Raw genomic sequence first — 15,889 nt, 5'->3', positions numbered from 1 at the left:
AAATAGAATCTAAAAATGTAAATTGTTTTTAAAAAGAGGAAATAGTAATAGATGACAGTTAACTATCAGAAATCAGCCACAGTTTTGTGGACGTACAATGAACTAATGATTTGAGGTGATATATTTAAAAATTGCCTTGGGAACAGGAGAAAGATTTAGTATTAATGTTACAGAAGAAACCTTTAGCTTTACAAACCCAGGGATTGTCACGTATATATATATACATTGTTCCTCGACAGCACCTTCCGTCTGTTCAATGTTTTCCATCTCACTCAAGTCACATGGGCACATAAGGAGGGAACAACATTCCAGGCAGAAGTGACAACATGAACTAGAGAGAGGAAGTGTGAGACTGCATGGCATGTGGAGGCAGTGCAAGGGGTATAAAGTGTAGAAAGAGTCTGGATTACTCAGAGTTCAGGTGCAGATAATAGAAACCACGTGAGCAATTTTGAGCAGAGTTTTAATATAGGCATGTGGTGCTTACCAATCTGTGGGAAGGAGTAGAACAGCAGGCTTCCAGCAGGCCTTTCAGAAATGATTCTTAAATTGACACTCAGGACCTATCTGCCTCTTGGCCTCAGGAACTTAGCCATAATCTGTTTATAAAATAAGCCAACTCAGAACCAAGCTGCACCTGTTAGACTCTTTTGGCAAAATAGAGTCTTAGTGCCTTGCCCGTCTGTCCCTTTAATTCAATACCAAAATCAAATCTTGGAAGAGTACGTCTGATTGGAGAAATCTAAATCACTTCCAGAACTCTAACTGCAAGGAATTTGGGGAAATAAATTCTTTAGTTTTCCTTATTCTATTGTAGAGGAAGGAACACTAAGAAGAGATATGGATGCTGAGCCCACCGATCTATCTCATCTGCTGCAGTAGCTGTTGCAGAAGTCTAGAAACTCATGTGGAAGGCCTGAAGCAGGGTAGTCAGGAGGGTGCCATAATGACGATAGTACAATTCAATCAGTCTTTATAAGGCAAAAGCATAAGACCATTTGGAAATAGGAGTGAGAGAAAGGATGATTTCCAATGTTCTGATTTAACATAGACTTGGTAAAAATTATGTTGAAGAAAAAGCAGATTTTGAGGGCAGGAGTGAAGAATTGAAAATGGGAAATGTTGAAGAGTTTAGTTTTATAGAATTTGAAGTGATAGAGGGGATACTAGGTTGACATGTCTAATAAACACTTTGGGTTTTGGTCTGAAGCTCTAAAGAAAGTCCTGAGTAAAAATATAGATTGAAGTTGGGCATGGTGGCTCATGCTTGTAATCCCAGCCTTTTGGAGGGCCAAGGTGGGAGGATTGCTTGAGCTCAGGAGTTTGAGACCAGCTTGGGCAACACAATGAGACCGTGTCTCTATTATTTTTTTTAAAGTTAAAAAAATAAATATAGGTTGAGAAGTCATATGTGGCACTTAAATGCCATGCATGTGGCTAGGTGCGGTGGCTCATGCTTGGGAGCTGAGGCAGGTGAATCCCCTGATGCCAGGAGTTTGAGATCAGCCTGGGTAACATGGCAAAACCTGTCTCTACAAAAAATACACACGCACACACAATTAGCCGGACGTGGTGGCTCACACCTGTAGGCCCAGCTACTCAGGAGGCTGAGGTGAGGGGATAACTTGAGCCAGGAGGTTGAGGCTGCAATGAGCCTAGATCAAGCCACTGTGCTCCAATCTGGGCAACAGAGTGAGACCTTGTCTCAAAAAAAAAAAAAAAAAAAAAAAAGCCATGCACATTGATGACATTTCCTGGGGATAGCAAGTAGAAGGACAAATGAAGATTCATGGCAGAACAACTCTGGAGATGACTAATGTTAAGAGGTATGAGGCACAATAGGACCATACAAAGGAGACTGAGTAGCTACAGTGGTGGGAGGAGAACCAGGGGAGGAATGTGAAACAGAAACCAAACAAAGAGACAGTTACTTAAGAAGGTCAAAGCAGCTGTGATGTCAAGTAAGATCACGGCTGAGGAGTTTCCAGTGGTTTTGACCATTAGGAGATCCTCAGCAAAAGAGGCCAAGGTGTTGAGTGGGACTACCCTGTGTTGATTTAGGTATGAATGAAAAATGATGAAGAATGGGATAATCTTTGTTTTCTGGAAACTTGGCTCTGAAGGGCAGGAAAGCTTTGGAGAAAGAATACAAAATGGAGCGAGAGTTTAATCTTAAGCTCCAAAAGTCTTAAACAGGCTTGGATGCTGAAGGAAAGGAATCAATGGACAGGTAAAGATTGACGATACAGGAAAGAGTCAGGTACTTGATACTAGCTGTCTACAGGTTTGGAAGAGGAGTCTAGAGTCTGTACTACTCCTCCTTAGACAGGGGGAGGAATATGTATTTCTCTTACACATGGCAGTGAGGGAAATCATGAATGAAGAAGCAGATGTGTTTGTAAAAGGTAGAAAAGAACAGAATAGAAATCACAGCTGATAGATTATTTTCTGGATGATATAAAATGGAGATAATTTGCTGAGAGAAGGGAGAGTGGGCATGGGGTTAAACAGAATGGAGTAAGAGGTTTGCAGAAAAAATGGATTGGGGGAAATGAGTGAGAAGTTATCAGGGACCCGTGTCAGAATTGCTAATCAGGACTGACCATGAAGAGTGAGGAGATTTCTGAGGAAAGGCATAAAGTAATACAATTGTCATGATCATGAGGCCTTTGGTTCTTTACAAAGTGGTGGGTCCTTACAATGATGGTGTTCTTCTTTAAATATATTTGTTTTGGAGTTGACCAACTGTTGATTAGGTAAGCCTTTTAAATCACTGCCATTGTTGTCGTTGTCATCATCATCATCATTATCATAATCTGTTGTTAATCTATTAATAAGATCAATCTTTTATTTCCACTGCAACTTTCAGTGTCTTGGATAAAAATGAGACAAAATGGCAGAAGTGTATCATTAAAGAAAGAATGACTAAGAATTTACATTTTGAAGGACTCTTCCGTGACTGAAAGCTGTCCCTTTAAATTAAATCTGATTGAGGATCTGAGAAATCTTCCCAACAGATGCTCAACATTATTAGTTATTAGGGATATACAAAATGAAACCACAATGAGATATGACCAAGTATTTATTAGAAAGTCTAAAATGAATAAGGCTGAAACATAGCAGGTATTGGCAAGGATGTAGGGCAACTGGAACCCTCATACACTGCTGATGGGGATGAAAATGGTCCAACCATCTTGGAAAAGAGTTTGACAATTTCTTGGAAACACACACACACACACACACACACACACACACACACACACACACTCATGCTGTATAACCCAGTCATTCCATCTTTAGATGCCATAAACATTTATGTGTAAGTCTTTAGGTTACCCAAGGGGAAAAAAATACATGAGTATACAAAGACACAAACAATGTTCATAGCACTTTTTTTTTTTTGAGACAGAGTTTCACCTTGTTGCCCAGGCTGGAGTGCAATGGAACGATCTCGGCTCACTGCAAACTCTGCCTCCCAGGTTCAAGTGATTCTCCCACCTCAGGTTCCTGAGTAGCTGGGATTAGAGGCATGTGCCACCACTCCTGGCTAATTTTCTATTTTTAATAGAGACAGAATTTCCTCACTTTGGTCAGGCTGGTCTCGAACTCCCGACCTCAGGTGATCTACCCACCTTGGCCTCCTAAAGTGCATGATCCACCGCCCTGGCCTACATACCACTTTTAGTTGTAATAATAAAAAATTGAAACAACAAAGGTATCCATCAACAGATGAATGGATAAACAAATTGTGGTATATACATACAATGGAATACAAATTAACAATAAAAAGGAATAAACTATTGATTGTGCAGCAGCACGATGAATCTCAAAATAATTATGGTGAGTGAAACAAGCCAGACAAAAGAGAATATGTAGTGTATTATTCCATTTGTAAAATTGTCTACAAAATTCAAACTAATCCATAGCAACAGAAAATAGAACAGATACTTAGAGACAGAGGTGAGGGCCGGACAGGGCTGAGAGAGGAATTACCAACAAGCACAAGGAAACTCCTGGGGGTGATGTGTGTGTTCATTATCTTGATTGTGATGATGGTTTCACAGCTACATTTATAGGTCAAAACTTACTAAACTATACACTTTTAATATGTGCAGTTTATTATACTTTAATAAAGCTATCACAAAAAATAAATAAATTGTATGTTCAAGAACTGGAGCATGATTTTATTATGTTTTATAACAGCATACTTTGAACTTTGTATATCTTTTAAAAATCATGTTTTGAAGACTATTTTTATCATTGGCAAATGCTCATAATATTTAGAGAGAAGCTTGGTTCTCATTAATTAATATATGTTGAAGGTTAAATAAATGTAGTGTTAAATAAAAACAAGATATAAAAAAATACATATAATATGATCCCAAATGTGGTAACTTTCTTTTTCTTCTCTCTCACTGCTGAAAGGTAATACCCCAAAATGTTAACATTGTTTGTGTCTGTTAGGTGGAATGACATATGATTTTTATTTTCTTTCTCATCCTTTTGAGGCTTTTCTAAAATTGAACTTTTGCTACTTTCACAAGCAGACAAAAACCTAGTAAATGTTCTTCTAAAAGATTTTTGCCCACACAAGGGAATTCATTTAGTGCAAATATTTTTAGAAAATATATTAGTCTAATTGAGGTACATAGCATCTTTTCTTGCATTTTGTTCATAGCAACACGTTAGCAAATACTTTTCAGGGATTTTGCTGTGGAATGGTAGACTGTGCTAGAAAGAAGGCCTGCTATACCAACTTTAGCCTGCCAGCTTGTGATATGCCATCTAGAAAGGCCTACTTATGTTTTATGTTTTATGTAGCCTCAGGAGTCCTCTGACCTTTATCACTCCACCTCTAGCAGTCCTTTAATAAAACAAGGTCAAAGACAAGGACAATAAATTCCCAGGGCCATTCCTAGCACAGTTCTGCAGGAAATGATCATCAAAGATGTCCTGATCAGAAAAAGAGAGTCACTGAAAGTGGGTTTTCAAGTGAAATGCAGATAATTGTTCGCTCTTTTGTCTAATCAGTGGTGACCTTTTTTCTTTTTGCGTCAAAAAAGAAAAGAAAGCAAGTGCAGAGCAAGGCATGTGGGGTCAGAGCAAAGGAAAAAACCCTCCCCTGGGAAGGTAAGAGTCAAAGGTGGTGAAGAGTCAGGGTTCTTCCACACAAACACACTCTGGAAGATGTATTTTCCTTACTGTCCCAAGAATATGAAGGGCATTTGTCCTGTGAGACTTTCATTTTGATTTTCTGCTTGTGTGAGAAAGACAATGACTGGGTGCCATTTGAGTGAGGTGGGATTTGGCAGGAGGGTGGGGTCTGGGCCATGAAGGAAAGAGATTGGTGAGACCGAGGTAGTCCTATGTCCTGCTTTGTCAGGATGTTGGGATTGTATCTCATAGCCTGATCTGTTCTTAACCAGTAACATGAACACTAAAAATAAGGTAGGGATGGAACTTTCCTCATTTGAAAATCATCTGGTGGATTACAACATTTTAGCCTTTCATTTCTTATTATTTAAAAAGTTATAAGCAAATCCTTGAAAATGTGTTTGTTTATGTCCCTGGGACCAAATGTAATCCCGCTGCTATGTAAACAATCTTATCCTTGAATGTGTCAGTTTGCAAATCAGATCTTCATGCACTTTTCTTAATTTGTCTGTATTCCTCTCTAGATTTCCCTAGAGGTTTTTTTGTTTTTGTTTTTGAGATGAGGTCTGACCATGTTGCCTAGGCATGATCCTACTACTAATTAGCATGGGAATTTTAACCTGCTTCATTTCAGACCTGGGCCGGTTCACTTTTCTTTAAGTAACCTTGTGGTCCCCACTCCTGGGAGGTCACCATCTTGATGCTAAACTTAGTGCAGACATCCGATGGACATAGCGCTCTAGAGCCCAGGACTCCTGGGCTCAAGCGATCCTCATGCCTAAGCCTCCTGAGTAGCTGTGACTAATGGCATTTGCCACCACATCCCGCTAGATTTCCCTTGAGTTTTGAGAGGGACATCTGGTCACTCCGTCATAGTTCTTCAACCTTCTGAATTTTACCCTCTCCCTTCTTGCACCTCTTCAACTGGTCAGGCCATAAAAACTACCATCCTTGGGTGGAAACTATGAAAATCCAGTTCCTCTTTCTTGCCTAGGGTCAGGGATGGTGAGTGGAACTGGGAATCAGGAGAAACTTCCCTCTGGGAACAAAGTTTTAGGCATTAGAGGTGAGAATTACAGATGCTTCCCTCACCTCAGCTTAGAAACATTGTTATACCTGGAGACTAAGTGCTAGAATGCTATGATGGGAGAGTTTAATGCATTTGTGTTTAAATATGTTTTAGTAGGATCACTTGAGCATTCAAGGTGTTTGATAAAAAGCTGTCATATGTGTATATATATGTTATGTATCTATGTCACATATCTATTATATATCTACACAATTTTTGTGAAACCAATCGTTTATTTAACCCAAGCCTTTGAGCAGAACAACACATTCCCCAATCATGTTTGACAATAGGATTGGCCACATTTAATTGTGGAAGAATGAAATGATATAGAACGCCTCCTGGGTTCAAACTATTCTCCTGCCTTAGTCTCCTCAGTAGCTGGGACTACAGGTGTGCACCAACACACCCAGCTAATTTTTGTATGTTTAGCAGAGACGGGGTTTCACCATGTTGGTCAGGATAGTCTCAATCTCTTGACCTCATGATCCACACACCTCAGCCTCCCAAAGTGCTGAGATTACAGGCATGAGCCACCATGCCTGGCTGGTAGGGAAGGAATTTTCTAAAGAAATATACTGCTCGGTTCAGTCTTAAACAAAAGCATTAAGGGAGACTCTGAAATAAGACCTGGGCAATCTAGATCTTGGGAATGATATTTGGGATACATTAAAAATGCCATTTTCAATATTAAAGCCCTAACATATATTTCTAACAACAGTTTATTAAGGTACTCTAGTCAATAAATTATTGTTCTTTTAAAATATAGTTGTATCCTATATAAGAAATTGTTTACCACATTAATTTTTGAGTTGGGAGGATTATAGACATGTGACATTTATACACACAGGAGAAAAAGTCATTTTGAAACAGAAAACTGCTTCATTTCATAAGCATGCCATTAATACATGATTCAAGATGTCATGGTTTGGATGAGATAATCAAATTCCTCAGATAAATCAGTTGAAGGCAGCTGCTTCATTCAGGAGTGATTTAGAGATACATAAATTGAAAGGGAAAACGGTAAGTGTAAGGTTATTACTGAAAATGAAAAATGATTAAAAATTACTATTATGACTATTGGGTCAATTAAAACATTTTATGCTCATTCATCTTTCAGGAAGCCACGTACAAATGAAAGTATGGCACTAGCTCTACTTTTAACAAATAGAGCTTTTTTGAAGCTGAAAGATGTAAATGCCATTATTTTGAGACTGTGCATTTGCAAACTTTGGTGATCATCATAGAGAGAATGAACTAACATACTCTGAAAAATCCCAGTCCAATAAAGTTTGTTCTTGATAATAATAAAATTTCATGTTTATAAGGTGCCTTTTGTTTAACTTTTAAGACTTCACATATTGATGTGTTTAAATATGCATAGTTGTATATCACTGTCTTCATATATCATAGCCCAACTATTTCAGTTCCCTGGACATAAGGCAACTCTTTATTTCATATGAGAGAACACAATCTGTACTCCTGCCACACAAATTCTCTACAAATAACACCTTCTTATTAATGTTTCTATATTGCTTGAGCTGAAGGATTGTCAATGCAATCTTTTCTTAAAGCAATGTTTTAAAAATTTCTTTAAAAACAAAACACCTGTGTTTTCTGGCAGAACAACAATGCATCAGCCAAAATACTTTTATTTAATGACTAACTGTGGTTAGCTAGCGCCCCATAATTCATTTCATAATTGGAAAAAAATGTAACATTTGCTGACATCATCTGAGTGCTGATCTGGACCCATTGAACAGGGAGTTTTCCAACAAAAACGATTTAATTTTCCACTTCACAATTCAGGAAGAATTTAGGATTAGGGCATTCATGGAATCTAGACATGGTTTTCATATTCAGAATTTTAGCTCAAAATTTGGACAGGAAGAGAGACAACATAGTTTAATTTCCAAGACAAAAGTTGATCTGTAAAATCCTACTACTTTTTATGTACATTAATACCAGTCTGAGATCAAAATACTAAGCTCTGAAAAGTATTGGGAATGAAAAATAATGAAAAATCTAATGAGCGAGGAAAGATAGCTACCATTAAATTTTATTCTAAAAGAGTTTCTTAAACAAAAATGTACTCACCTGATTTTTGCCTACCCAGATCTCAAGTTTACCTGAGCTTTCCATGCAAAATATACATGGAATGCATAAATAATTACTTAAAAGTAATGTACTGTCAGTCATAGTGGCATTATTTGATATTGATGTGGTAGTGGGTCCAAAACTGTATGCACTTCAATGCAAACATGGCCAAAGAGTAGCCTATCTTTCTTAAGAAACTTTATCTTTTTATCAGAGAGGAGACAGAGAGGAAATTTATTTTTAGAGTTGTCATTTTCAGTACTTTTTTCTCTTCTCATTTATTTATTTTATTTTTATTGAGCTATATCTATATCTTCTCATTTAAGCACTGTCTTGCATGAATTTTTAATTATCTACTTCTTTTCTTGGCTGGACTTGGCTCCAAAGTCATGACTTGGGTTAAGCCTGTCTGTCTGCTTACCCTATGCCCATGTCTGAGCAGTTGAAAGGGCTGGAAAAAATACACACACACACACACGCATGCATGTGCGCACGCGCGCACACACACACATGCATGCATGTGCGCACGCGCGCACACACACACACAACCCTGTGTTGCTTGGTCTCTGTTTAAGTTCTACAGACATAAATCTCAGGTGGGCACTCAATATGTCCAGAATCTTACAAAACTTTCATAATATTTTCACCAGCTTACATGTCCTAATAACCATGTCATGTTTTCCATGTGAAACTCCTACATTACCCAACCTCTGCCATGCTCGTGCTCACTATAATCTTGTGTTATATGCATCAGGAAAGTAGGAGCATTTAGACAGGAACTCCCTCATATTTCTCTGCGAAAGCCACCAGCCTGCCAACATCATTATTCCTCTTTTTTCACTTCCTTCTCATTTCTGTGGTTGATGTGTCTTGGCCAAGGTCAAAAGACAACCTGGTCAAAGGCCTCTATTGATTATAAATCCTTCCCAGGGACTTCATTTCTATAGTTATCCCCTCTGTCTCATGTCCACATATCTTTGGAATTTCTATCTCATTTTTCTGTTTCCCTTAACAATAATTGTCTTCAAAGGGTTATCTAGAGTTGCTTGCTGTTATGGACTGACTTGTATTCCTCCAAAATTCATAGGTTGAAGCTCTAACCTCCAACGTGTCTGTATTTGGAGACAGAGCATGTATGGAGATAAGGCAAAATGATAGATTTTACTTTATAAGGATGGAGCTCTAAACTGACAGGACCACTGTCCTTCTGAGAAGCAGAAGAAACACCCAAGGATCTCTCTATCCACACACTCACACAGGAGAGGTGGTGTGAAGATGCAATGAGAAGGCAGCCATTTGTAATCTAGGAAGAGAGGCCTCACCAGAAACCCACCCTGATAGCACATTAATCTGGGACTTCTAGCCTCCAGAACTGTGATAAAATACACTTTTGTCGTTTAAGCCACTCAGCCTGTGGTATTTTGTTATGACAACCCAAGCAGACTAATACATTGCCCTTATTTTTTCAACTCACAATCCCTTTTAACTTACCTCAATTGAATGTCTGTCCCTACAACTTCATCGATTGTGCCATGGTCAAAATTATTAACAATCTCCCTATTCGTAGCACTAATAACCATGCCGTCATTTCTGTCTTGCTCTCTCAGCAGCATTTAACGAAGTTGATCACCACTTCCTGCTGAATTGTTACTTTTCCCAGAAACCATGGTACTCTTTTGGTTTCTTTCTATTTTATTGGCTGCTGCTTCTTATTCTTCATCATGGGCACTTCCTCCTCCTCTGCCTGAATGCCTAAAGGTAGGACCAACCCAAGCCCTGTTCTCCCTTCTTTTCTTTATCTACATTGTTTTTCCAGTCAGCTTCATTCAGTCCCATGGCTTTAAATACTATTTGTGTACTGACAGTTTCCAAATCATATGCTTAGCTCTGATCTCTCTTTTGAGCTCCAAATTTTATATTTAGATCTCTCTTTGACAGCTTCACATGAATATTAAATAGCTATCTCAATTGTAATGTCCTCAAAATAGAACTTTTATTTGCCAACCTTGACTCCAATCCTATTTGGTCTTTTCCTCAGTATACAGGATCACCATCCACCCATTGCTGAAGCCAAAATTCTAGGAGTCAGCCTTGATTCCTCTCCTTTCTTCATTTACTCTCACCTCTAAACCCTTGGTGAGTCTCGCTGACTCTGCCTCTAAAAGTATTTTGAAACCTACTTTTTCCAGTTCCCATCACTACCCTTTTAGTTCAAGCTGCCATAGTCTCTACCCTGGACTATTTTCACAAACTTTCTGACTATACCATGTTCCCTCCTGTTCCCCAACCCATGCCCTAGTCCAAATGGAATTCAAATGAAATGGATATGTGGTATCCAGAGTGGTTTTTAAAAATAGGTACCAAATCATGACCTTCCAATTCCTCTAATAACTTCTCTAATGACTTGTCATCAGAATCAGAATAAAATCCAGAGTCATGACCTTAAAAACTCTAGAGCTTGAAGCCTTTAAAATACATTCTATAAGAGATTTAAATCCTGGAAAATTATTTCACTATTAAATATGATGTTAGTTGTGGATTTTTCATAGACCACTTTATTAGATTGAATCATTTTTCTTCTATTCCTAGTTTGTTGAGTTTTATAGTGAAAGTTTGCTTAATTTTGCCAAATACTTTTTCTGTATCAATTGTGATGATCATGTGGTTTTGTCCTTTATTCTACTATTATGATGCATTATGTTGATTGATTTTCATATGTTGAACCAACCTTGCATTCCTTGGATAAATTCCACTTACTGATGATACATAATTGTTTTTATATGTTGCTAGATTTGGTTTGCTGGTATTTTGTTGAGGATTTTTGTTCTCTTGTATTGTCTTTGCCTGGTTTTGGTAGCAGGATAATACTGGACTCGTAGAATGACTTGAAATCCCTGTTTTATTTTTGGAAGATTTCATGAAAATTTGGTGTTAATTCTTCTTTATGTTTGGTAAAATTCACCAGTGAAGGCAATTGGACTGGACTTTTCTTTGTTGGACATTTTTTTTCTTACTAGTTCAATCTCTTACTTGTTATAGACCTATTCAAATTTTCTATTTCTTCTTGAGTCAGTTTTGGAAGTTTGTATCCTTCCAGGCATTTGTTCATCTTAACCATGTCATCTAATGTGTTACAGTAATTCCTAGTATTCCCTTATATGCCTTCTTCTTTCTTTTTTTTTCTTTTTCTTTTTTTTACCAGGGGAGAGCACGAATGAAGTCCCCCACTACCACAAATTATGTAGTCAAGTTTCCCACATTTGGGGAAATCGCAGGGGTCAGCACATCTGGAGTGCAATGGATAAGCCTCTCCCTGGGAAAATCACCTTTGTGATCATGGTATCTCTCCTGCAGGGTAAGTATGCTTTCTTCTTTCTGTAAGATCAGTAGTAATGCCATTTTTTTTCATTCTTCATTTTAGTAATTTGAGTGTTCTATCTTTCTTGGCTAAAAGTTTGCCAGTTTTAATGATGTCTTCAAAGAATCAACTTTCTTTGATTTTATGTATTCTTTTATTCACTGTTTCATTTATTTTTGCTGTAATCATTATTTTTTTCTTTCTGCTTACTTTTGGCTTGGTTTTCCCTTCTTTGTCCAGTTTCTTAGAATGGAAAGTTAGGTTATTGATTTAAGATTTTTCTGCTTTTTAAATATAGGCATTTACTACTATAAATTTCTCCCTAAGCATTGCTTTAGCTGCATTTCATAAGTTTTGGTGTGTTGTGTTTTCATTTTAATCCATCTAAAAGTATTTTCTTTTTCTTTTTTTTTTTTCAGACAGGGTCTCATCAGTGGTGTGATCACAGCTCACTGAAGCCTCAACCTTCTCCCAGGCTCAAGTGATCCTCCTACCCCAGCCTTTTGAGTAGCTGGGACTATAGACATGCACTACCATTCCCAAGTAATTTTTTTTTTTTTTTTTGTAGCAATGAGATCTCTCTATGTGGTTCAGGCTGGTCTTGACCTATCGGGCTCAAGCTATTCTCCTGCCTTGGCCTTCCAAAGTGCTGGGATTACAGGCATGAGTCATCATGCCTGGCCCTCAAAGTATTTTCCAATTGTCCTTTTGGTATCTTCTTTGACCCATTCATTATTTAAGAGTATGTTGTTTAATTTCCACATATTTGTGAAATTCCCAAATATCCTCTGTTACTGATTTCTAATTTCAATCCATTGTGGTCAGAAATCATACTTTGTATCATTTCAATCCTTTTAAATTAATTTAGACATTTTAATGGCCTCACATGTGATCTATCCTGGAGAATATTCCATGTACTCCTGAGAAGAATGTGTATTCTGTTGTGTGAAATGTTCTGTTAGGTCTAGTTCATTGATAGTATTATTTAAGTGTTCTATTTTCCTGTTCATCATCTATCTGGTGTTCTATCTACCATTGAAGTGGGACTGTGAAGTCTCCAATTACTGTTATTGAATTGTCCATTTCTCTCTGCAGTTCTGTCTGGTTTTGTTTCATGTTTTTTAAAGCCCTGTCATTAGGTGCAATTCATGTACATATATGTTTATCATTGCTATGCCCTCCTGATGGATTGACCGATTTATCATTATAAATTTTTTTTTAAATTTCTAATAATAAATTTTGGGTTAAAATGTAGTTTATCTGATATTAGTAGAATCATTGCAGCTTTTTTTTTGTTTACTGTGTATGATATGTTTTCCTCCATCCTTTTGTTTTCAACTTATTTGTGATTTTGGATCCAAAGCTCTTGTAGACAATATATAGCTTGATCATGTCTTTTAAAAATCCTGCCTATCTCTGCTTTTTAATTGGAATGCTTAATCTACTAAATTTAATATATTTCTAATGTTAATATTTGTGTCTGCTGTTTACTCTTCCTTTCTCTATACCTTTTGGTTTCCTATTTCTCTAACAGTAACAACTTATTTTGCATTAAATAGATATTTTCTAGTGTATCATTTTAATTCTCTTGTCCTTTATTTCACTGTCTTTTGGAATTATTCCCTAGTGGCTGCCCTGGGGATTACATATAACATCTTAAATATTAATCGAGTACATATTAATATGAACTAAATTTCAATAGTATACAAAATCTTGGCTTCTATGTAGTTCCATTCCCTCCTTTTTCTTTTGTGCTATTATCATCATACAAATGAACTCCTTGTATATTATATGTCCATTTATGCAGATTTATAATTATCATTTTATACAGTTTTCTTTTAAATCAGATAGAAAACAGTTAAAATGAAAAAATTACATTTGCACTGTCTTTTGTATTTACCCATTGTATTATTTGCTAGGCTGCCATAACAAAATACTACAGACTAGGTGGCTTAAACAACAGGCATTTATTTTCTTATATTTCTAGAGGCTGAAAGTCCAAGATCAGAGTGTCAGCAGGTTCAGTTTCTCCTGAGGCCTCTTTGGCTTGCAGATGGCTACCTTATCGCCATGTCCTCATATGGCCTTTTCTCCATGTGTGCACTTCGCTGGTGTCTCTCTCTCTCTTCTTATAAGGGCACCAACTGGATGGGTGACCCCTCATCCAAAATGATTGGATCATTTAACCTTAATGGCTTCTTTGAAGGTCCTATCTTCAAATATAGTTACATTCTGAGGTGTACTGGGTGTCAGAACTTCAACACATAAATTTTGAGGTGCCACAAATTAGTCCATAACATTATTGATACAATTACCTTTATCAATGCTCTTTATTTCTTCACATGAATTTGAATTCCTAACACTCTTTCATTTTAACCTGAAGGACTCACTCAGTATTTCTTGCAAGGCAGGTTTGCTAGCGATGGGTTCTCTCTTTTGGTTTATGTGAGAATATCCTACTTATAAAGGATAGTTTTGCTAGATATGTAATTATTGTTTGATGTCCTTTTTCTTTTAATAATTTGAATACTTCATCCAACTGCATTCTGGCTTCCACGGTTTCTGATGAGAAATTGGTAGCAAATATTATTGAGGACCCCTTGTATGTGATGAGTCACTTTTTATTTGCTGATTTCAACAGTTGGTTGTGTCTAGGTATGGCCATCTTTGAGTTTATCCTACTTGAAGTTTGTCAGGCTTCTTAGAAGTGCTGATTAATGTCTTTCATCAAAGTTGGGAAGTCAAAAAGCTTGAGCTATTATTTCTTCAAATATTTTGTCTTTCTCTCTCCTCCTTCTTATAATCCCATTATGCATATGCTAGTGTTTACTGATATCCTCTATTCTGTGCAATGTCATTCTCATACTTTCCTTTAATTCTTTAGACATGGTTTCCTTTTATTCTTTGAATGCATTCATAATACTTGATTTAAAATATTTATTTAATAAATTTAACACCTGTCTCAACATCACATCCCAACATTCTTTAGGGACAGTTTCTGTTGGTTGCTTCTTTTCCTGTGTATAAACCATAGCTTCTTTCTTTGTATGTTTATTTTGTTGTTGTTGTTGTTTCTTTTTTTTCTTTTGGAAACTAAGCACTTAACACGATACAATTAGACAACTCTGAAAATCAGATTTTCCCCTGCCCTAGAGTTTGTTATTATTATCACAGTTTGTCTACTGGCTTTCCTGAAAAAATTCTTTAACATGCAGATCCTTTGTTAAGTGATCACTGAAGTCTCTGCTTAGTTCACTTAGTGATCAAATGATAATTGAATAGACATTTTCTTGGAATCAATTAATTTCCTATCCTTTTTCAAGGGTCTCTGTGTATGTGTTGGCAGGAAGTTTACAACTCTGCTTTAGCCTCACTTTCTGCTTGTATAAAAGGTTTTATGTGGTTTTATACAAACTACATATACAGGGTTTTATACAAAACCTCAAGGTTAGCTCCAGGCCTTTTCAGTTATTTTCTGGACATGCACAAAACCCTATGCACTTATGTGGCCTTCTGGATTACAAGGAATATGTCAGAGCTTTTCTAAACACCCAATGGCCATCTGCTTCTTCAGTTCCATCTCTTTTCTTTTCTTTTCTTTCTTTCTTTCTTTCTCTTTCTTTCTTTCTTTCTTTCATTTTTTCTTTCATTTTTATTGTAATTAATTGACTACAGTGATTATGTGCAGTTCCTTTTACCTTCAGTTGTGTAGACTCTGAAGTTACTTAGGTGAGCACTTTTTGCATGCTCACTTCAGTGAGGTTATGTCATGCATTTGTAATACAGTTAAATTCTCTATTCACAGTCTGTATTTTTTCCTGGAATTCCCCCAACATCCTAAATGATTTTTAAAAATTTATATACATTAAGTTTCTTTCTTTGTACTGTAAAGTCACTTGGGATTTGACAAATGCATAATGTCATGTATCCATCATTTACAGTATTATACAGAATAGTTTTCCCATCCTAAAATTACTCTGTGTTTAATCTATTAATCCCTTACCAACCCATCTCCAAATCCCTGGAAACCATGATTTTTAAAACTGTCTTTATGTTTTAGTCTTTTCCAGAATGTTGTATAATTGAAATTATACAAACATAGGCCCATTTCAGACTGGTTTCTTTCACTTAAAAATATCCGTCTTCTCATGGCTGATAGCTTATTTCTTTTCATTGCTGAATAATATTCTATTGTATAGTACCCATTCACTTAT

The 15,889-nt window shown here is 36.7% G+C and overlaps 1 long non-coding RNA gene and 1 other non-coding gene across 2 annotated transcripts in view; one reads left to right on the top strand and one right to left on the bottom strand.

Moving 5' to 3' along the window:
* LOC116533288 overlaps nt 1-12,097 on the top strand; it is a 30,550-nt gene extending 18,453 nt beyond the window's left edge. Inside the window, exon 3 of the long non-coding RNA XR_004261190.1 lies at nt 11,563-12,097. This is a non-coding gene — a long non-coding RNA (uncharacterized LOC116533288). The remainder of the gene's footprint in view (nt 1-11,562) is intronic.
* LOC116533378 lies at nt 11,517-11,680 on the bottom strand. Its single transcript, XR_004261262.1, has one exon. It is a non-coding gene; the product is annotated as a U1 spliceosomal RNA (small nuclear RNA).
* Nucleotides 12,098-15,889: the final 3,792 nt, after the last annotated feature.

This window comes from Sapajus apella, unplaced genomic scaffold, assembly GCF_009761245.1.
Source record: "Sapajus apella isolate SASKATOON/1434 unplaced genomic scaffold, GSC_monkey_1.0 scaffold81, whole genome shotgun sequence".
Taxonomy (NCBI): Eukaryota; Metazoa; Chordata; class Mammalia; order Primates; family Cebidae; genus Sapajus; species Sapajus apella.
Note: the sequence above shows the minus strand (reverse complement) of the source record. Positions and strands in the feature narration are given on the sequence as shown.